Here is a 6,299-nt window from a genome sequence, read left to right on the forward strand (position 1 = left end):
GTATCCATGATCTATTAAAATAATCATAAGTGGTGTTATTATTATTGTTTAAACAGGGCAGATGATTCTGTCATTCCCTCGGTGAGCCTGAGATGGGAATCTGGACCGCCGTCTTCTTGGCCGGTCTGCAGTTCTGTACCTCTCTTAATGATGTCAACGTCTTTTTGCTCCAAGTGTGATTCTAGTATTGAAGAGTATGCTTTTCTCTATCCTGTAGCTTCTAAAATGCAGACCGATGGCTAATTTTGGTGCTTAAAGGAGCCCTGGTGTGCCAGTGCTGGGGGAGGACATGACTTGTACTGGTCTTTTGAGAGACCATGGTGTCTTCCTGAGGAATTTCAGAGGCATCTTGACTAGACAGCATATCGCCTTATACCACATAGGATTTGACCTACTGTCATCTTAATAATAGCGAACATTTATTGAGCCCCACCACTCCCTGAATACCGTGCTGAGCAGCATCTGTGCATGAGCTCATTTGGTCAAAATACATCCTATCTGCTTCTGCTGGCCTTCCAGCCCTTGAAAAATGCATCTTTGCTTTCAACTGATGTGGGAAAAGGAAATTATATTTTATAATGTTTCTTTTGTTGGGGTGGAGAAAACTGGCCGCAAGGCAGGAAATGGGGTACTTGAAATACTTTTCTTCTCATTGGATGAGGGTATGAAAAAGGGGTGTCTGCACTGAGAGACCCTGGCTTTATGGATGCCTCTCCCACCTCGTCCCCTATTCAGTTCCCTTCCTTACCCTTGGCCTTGAAAAGCAACAACAAACTCCGCCTGGACTTGGAGGCAGGAGCAGGACCACAGAAGTTCAGCCGTTACCGTACCTTTCGATTCCAGATGGGGTGTCTTAGAGACCAAAGAACATTATGGTGGCATCGAATTTTAACTGGGGCTTTGTTGATTGGAAGCCTGACCTGTTACCAGATAATTCCACGAGCAGTGAATTTGGAGCAGGCTTTGCATGTGGCTTTCTGTTGCTGGGAGGGCGCATCTGAGGGGCGGCAGGTGCTGCCCGGCCAATGTTGGGTGGCAGCACTCAGGTGGCTTTCAGTATGTTGGATTCAGTCCTAATTGAACAGATAGATTCTTTCCAGCTTTGGCTAACTGAGTGTGGCAGGCAGCCTTCAAGAGTCCCCAGCTCCTCGGGTTCATGCCCTGGTATAATCTCATTCCTTTGCCTGTGAACTAGACTCTGTGACTCGTTTTTGTTTTTTTTTCCCCCAATTGTGGCGAACTATACATAACATAAATTTTCACCATCTTCACTATTTTTATGTATATGATTCAATAGTGTTAAATGCATTCACCTTGTTGTGCAACCAATCTCCAGAACGTTTTCATCTTGCAAAACTAAAGCTCTGCACCCATTAAACAATCCCCCATCCCCACTCCTCCTCCCAACCTCTGGCAGCAGCCGTTCCACTTTGTTTCTATGAATTAGACTATTCTATATGCCTCACGTAAGTGGAATCACACGGTATTTGTGTTTTGGGAACTGGCTTAGCTCACTTATATAATGTCTTCAAGGCTCATCCATGTCGTAGCTTGTGTCAGAATTTCCTTCCTTTTTCTTTAAGGTTGAATAATACTCCATCTTACATCCGTGGCACGTGTAGTTTACCTGTTCGTCGGTTGGTAGACACTTGAGTTGTTTCCACGTTTTGGCTATTGTGAGCAATGCTGCTGGGAACCTCTGTGTACAAACCGTGGCTCGCTTTTAACAAAGAAAACAGCAGCAGAAGGGATGGGATGTCAGTTCCAAGGTGAGATCACAAAGAACTCTGCATCTGCTTGCTTATTCTCTCCTGCCCACTCGGATGGCAGCCGGCGGCCGTGTCGTGAGCTGCCCTGTGCACAGGCCCACGTGGCGAGGAACTGGCTGCCGGTAGCCACACGAGTGAGCTCGGAAGTGATCTCCCCCTCAGTCCAGCCTTGAGCTATCTGCGGCCCCCATAGACACCTCGATTGTGCTTGGAAGAGGCATGAGCCAGAGCTGAACCACTCCTGGATTTCTGACCTGCAGAAGCTGTGAGATAATAAATGTTTGGTTTTTTTTAAGCCTGTAGGTTTTGGAGGAATTCGTTATGCAATAATGGAGAACTAGTACCATGACTGCCTGTGACATGGGCCCCAGTTCTGATTGTCCTAGTCACAGAGAGCGTATGCAGACTCAGGGGATGCTGAGGGGTCAAACCTTTGGAAGGAGATCAAACAGGGTGTTTATCAGAGTCACCATCACGTTAAGCACTAGCTAAATGTCAGGAACCTTTCCAAGCATTTTACTTACATTTTCCTGCTCAGTCCTCCCAAAATCCCTGTGAGGGGAGGATCCTTTCACAGAAAATGACCCCCATTTTCTAGATGAAGGACCCGAGGAACAGAGAGGTGGTTGCATCTTTGTGCCGTGTCCACACAGTGAGTGAGCCGTGAAGCCCGGATGGGCACTCAGTCCTTCAACATACAAGCTAATGATCTCCATCCCCCGCGATGGTGCCGCCTGGTATCACTAGACCGGGACCCAGAAGCCCAGGTGGTCGGTCCAGCCTTGGTCCTGTGAGCTGAGGGGCGAGGGAAGGGTGGTATATGAAGGCTGGCACATTTTCCTCTCTTTGTGCTCAAGTTTTCCTTTCAGTAAGAAAGATTAATGATGCCTGCCCACCTTCCCGCCTCAGGAGGAGTGCTGAGAAGGCAACCTCGTCTGAAGACGCCACCAGTGCCAGGATAGTTAATTGAGTATTTTGGCAATTGGGCTGCAGGTTCTTTATCTTGCTGGCTGTATCCTGGTGATAATGCTGGAGGAGAATTTGGAAAGCTGGCTGTGAGGTTTGGCACCTCACCAGAAGCTAACAGTGATGGCTTTGTCCTCTTCTGTAGAAGTGTGTGTGTGTGTGTGTGTGTGTGTGTGTGTGTGTGTGTGCCAGAGAGGGAGAGACAGAGAGGGCGAGAGAGAGAGACAGAGACTAAGAGGGCAGTCCTTACGGCACTTCTGTCTGGGGCGGTAATAGGATGTCCCCATGTGCCAGGACCTGAGCTTTGTTTTTGAATAGAGAAGAGCTTTATATATATTTGGAAAAAGAAAAAACAACAACAACAACAAAGACACCTGTACCCGAGTGTTCACAGCAGCACCATTTACAATAGGCAAGGCATGGAAACAACCTAAGTGTCCATTGACAGATGACTGGATAAAGAAGTTGTGCTATATTTACACAATGGAATACTACTCAGCCATAAAAACAATAATGCCACTTGCAGCAACATGGATGGACCTGGAGAATGTCATTCTAAGTGAAGTAAGCCAGAAAGAGAAAGACAAATACCATATGATATCACTCATATGTGGAATCTAAAAAAAAAAAAAAAAGACAAACGAACTTATTTACAAAACAGAAATAGACTCACAGACATAGAAAACAAACTTATGGTTACCAGTTGGGGAAGGGATAAATTGGGAGTTCGAGATTTGCAGGTACTAACTAATATAAATAAAATAGATAAACAAGTTCATACTATATAGCACAGGGAACTATATTCAATGTCTTTAAGTAACTTATGGTGAAAAAGATTAGGAAAATAAGTGTATGTATGTTCCTATATGACTGAAGCATTGTGCTGTGTACCAGAAATTGACACAACATTGTAAACTGACTATACTTCAATAAAAATATATTAAAACAAAAACCCAAAAAACAAAAGAGCAGTCAGGGATTAGGGGATCCAATCCCAAGTGTCACGACCTGGAATTTGATGGGCAGTCAGTATTATTTACCACAAAACTCGTGCCACCAAGCGATGCCATGAGCATCGTTAGAGTGGCCCTGGGAAAGAATGGTCACCCCGAAATAGTTCATTTGGCTTTACGTAGAATAAATTGCTGGAGGTATGATTAACAGGAAGAAGGCGAAAGCCTTTTTTCCACTTTTAATTTGAGAGTTTGAAAGCCCAGCTGGGCAGGAGAGGCGGAAATGCTCACTTCGTTGGCAGAACCAGAAGGAGGTCAGGAGAGGCTGATTGTGCCTTTCTGTGCCTGTGGGGCTCTCTTCTCGGTAACTGAGTGTTTGCATCACAAAAGCCTCCTTTTCTTTATCCACTGCAGTAGGAGTTGGAGGATTTCGGAAATGGCCCTCATTTAGAAGTAAGTCAGAATGATTCTCTACCCGGGACAGTAATTACCTCCTGATCTTGTAGCCATGTGGTCATCTTCAGAGCTGTTTCTGTAGCCTCCGCCATTCCCTGCGCACATCCCTGTCTCTGGTTTCTGCCTCCATCGATCTCTCCATCTCCCTGGCATATGGTAGATCCCGCCTGGACACCTGGCAGAATGTGCCTCTTCCGGAGACGGATGGACCAAGTTTCAGGACAGGAGGACCAAGTGTGGAGCTTCCTGCGACTCTGAGAGTTTTCTGAGTCCTGGGACAAGTCATGTTGTGCTGCCCGGTGATGCAGGAGCATTTTCCTGTCCGTGCGCGGCTTGTGGCCTCAGCTCCCCACCCAGTACCCTTTTACTGTCTTGATTCCTTCATTTTCCTTCAAACACAGACCGTTTACAAGTGCCTGCAACTGTCCCTCCCGCCCCAACCCAGGTTCTGGAAGAAACGCAAATCTAGATCAGGTCAAAGTTGCTCATGATCTGCAAGGGAGAGCTAACGCCCTATGGATGATCACGTCGAAGTGTAATCAGCGCTGTCATACAGTAAGGAGCAGCCTGCTGTGGGGGACACGGGGACAGGACTGGGACAGTGAGGAGTGACTGTTTTTCCTAGGTGAATATGGCAAGACTTCAGAGAAATGAAATCTCTGCCCAGTTGTTAATGACAAATAAAAATGGACCCTAAAACAAACACGAGGCTGGCCATCTAGCCAAAGGGAATGGCATATTCAGAGACAGAGATTCTAAATGGCTGGAGCAAAGTGTGCATGTGTGTGTTGGGGGGGGGGGTGCATGGGGGCCGTGAAGCTGCCAGGTAGGTGGAGGTGGGCTTGTGGAAGCCCACCCCCGTAGTGCTTCATTTGGAAGGTGGAGCCAGAGGAGGAAAATCAGGAGAAATGAGATGCTCCATCCTGGTAAAGGGGTGGGTTATCATTGCCGGCAGTAGGACTTCTGATTCTCCGTGGGTCTTACAGAGCTTTGCTGTCCCACCGGCAGGGGAAATCGAATTGAGACTTGGAGATATTGTAAATGAGATTGCAGAATAATAGATACTGTGACTTCTCCAGGATGACAATAGTTTGAGAGGTTAAATGGCCACAGGCTGGCTGTTCCTAATCCCCTACCCTTGACTGTGGCTTGAAGATTCTCCCTTGGGTTATGCAGTCCAGTAATTATGTTTTCTTTTTTTTTGGTCCCAGTTTGGCTACCTGTGGCCTGTGAAAGGTGAAAATGTGTCCTCATGTTGCAAAAATCTTGCCACATCCCCCAAATGCTTCCAACACCTCTTTCTGGCTCCCACCTTGTTTCTCTCTGGAAACTTAATAGGTTCTCAGTCTGGTTAACTGATGGTTCTGGAATGCCACAGAATGACACGTAACACATTCCCCTTCCATGAGCTCTCTTCCTTGAGATCTCATGCTGTCCGTGATGTGTGCGCTGCTTGTTTGCATCGGTAGGTCAGTTTTTATTAAAGGTCACCTTCTGCAGAGCACACTGCCAGGTGCTATGAGAAATCAGGAAGCATTTCTAGGAGCTGCTCTATTCTCTAGTAGCTTATTTTTCAGTTGGAGAGGAAGAGCAGGAATACATCACCACTCCTTTGATCAACACTGCTGACTTGAGAAATGTCACATTAAGCCCAGGCCTTTGAAAGTATGTACACATTATGCTCCATATATTCTGGGTGCCAAGGTATAGTAGGTTTGTTGTATCAGCTGCCCTGCCCTCAGCGCCTTCCAGGCCGTATACTCCACTCATGACCTTTGGAAGGATTAGCCCTCTAATTTCCAAGACAGTTCCTAACCACCTCAGCCACTTGACCCAACTAGGCTTGGACACCTGACCCACAACCAGTCAGTCAGTTCATGGGCTGGCCAGCAATGAATCAGAAAGACTCTCTTAAAGTCAGACACTCAGGGTTGAATCAGCCTTAGGAGGCTAAGCAAACATTGTGTAGAAATAGGACACAGCCACATGGAAGCCACAGTTGGGAAGGGCAGAATTTATAGTAGAGGGTGCTGGTCTGCCTAGAGGAGACAGCTAAGAGGCCAGAGGTGGCAGCTCCCCAGGAGAGATGGAGAGAGTATTTGCTTGGCTTCCCAAGTCCGCTGTAGCTCCCAGGAGACCCACTGTCTCTGTCTTT

The 6,299-nt window shown here is 46.8% G+C and overlaps 1 protein-coding gene across 7 annotated transcripts in view; it reads left to right on the forward strand.

Annotated features, from left to right (window-relative positions):
* The window catches only part of LDLRAD3 (low density lipoprotein receptor class A domain containing 3), a 227,311-nt gene that overhangs the window by 121,665 nt on the left and 99,347 nt on the right, over positions 1–6,299 (forward strand). The gene's annotated exons all lie outside the window — the stretch shown is intronic.

The sequence above is a fragment of the Camelus ferus genome, chromosome 10 (genome assembly GCF_009834535.1).
Source record: "Camelus ferus isolate YT-003-E chromosome 10, BCGSAC_Cfer_1.0, whole genome shotgun sequence".
NCBI lineage: Eukaryota > Metazoa > Chordata > Mammalia > Artiodactyla > Camelidae > Camelus > Camelus ferus.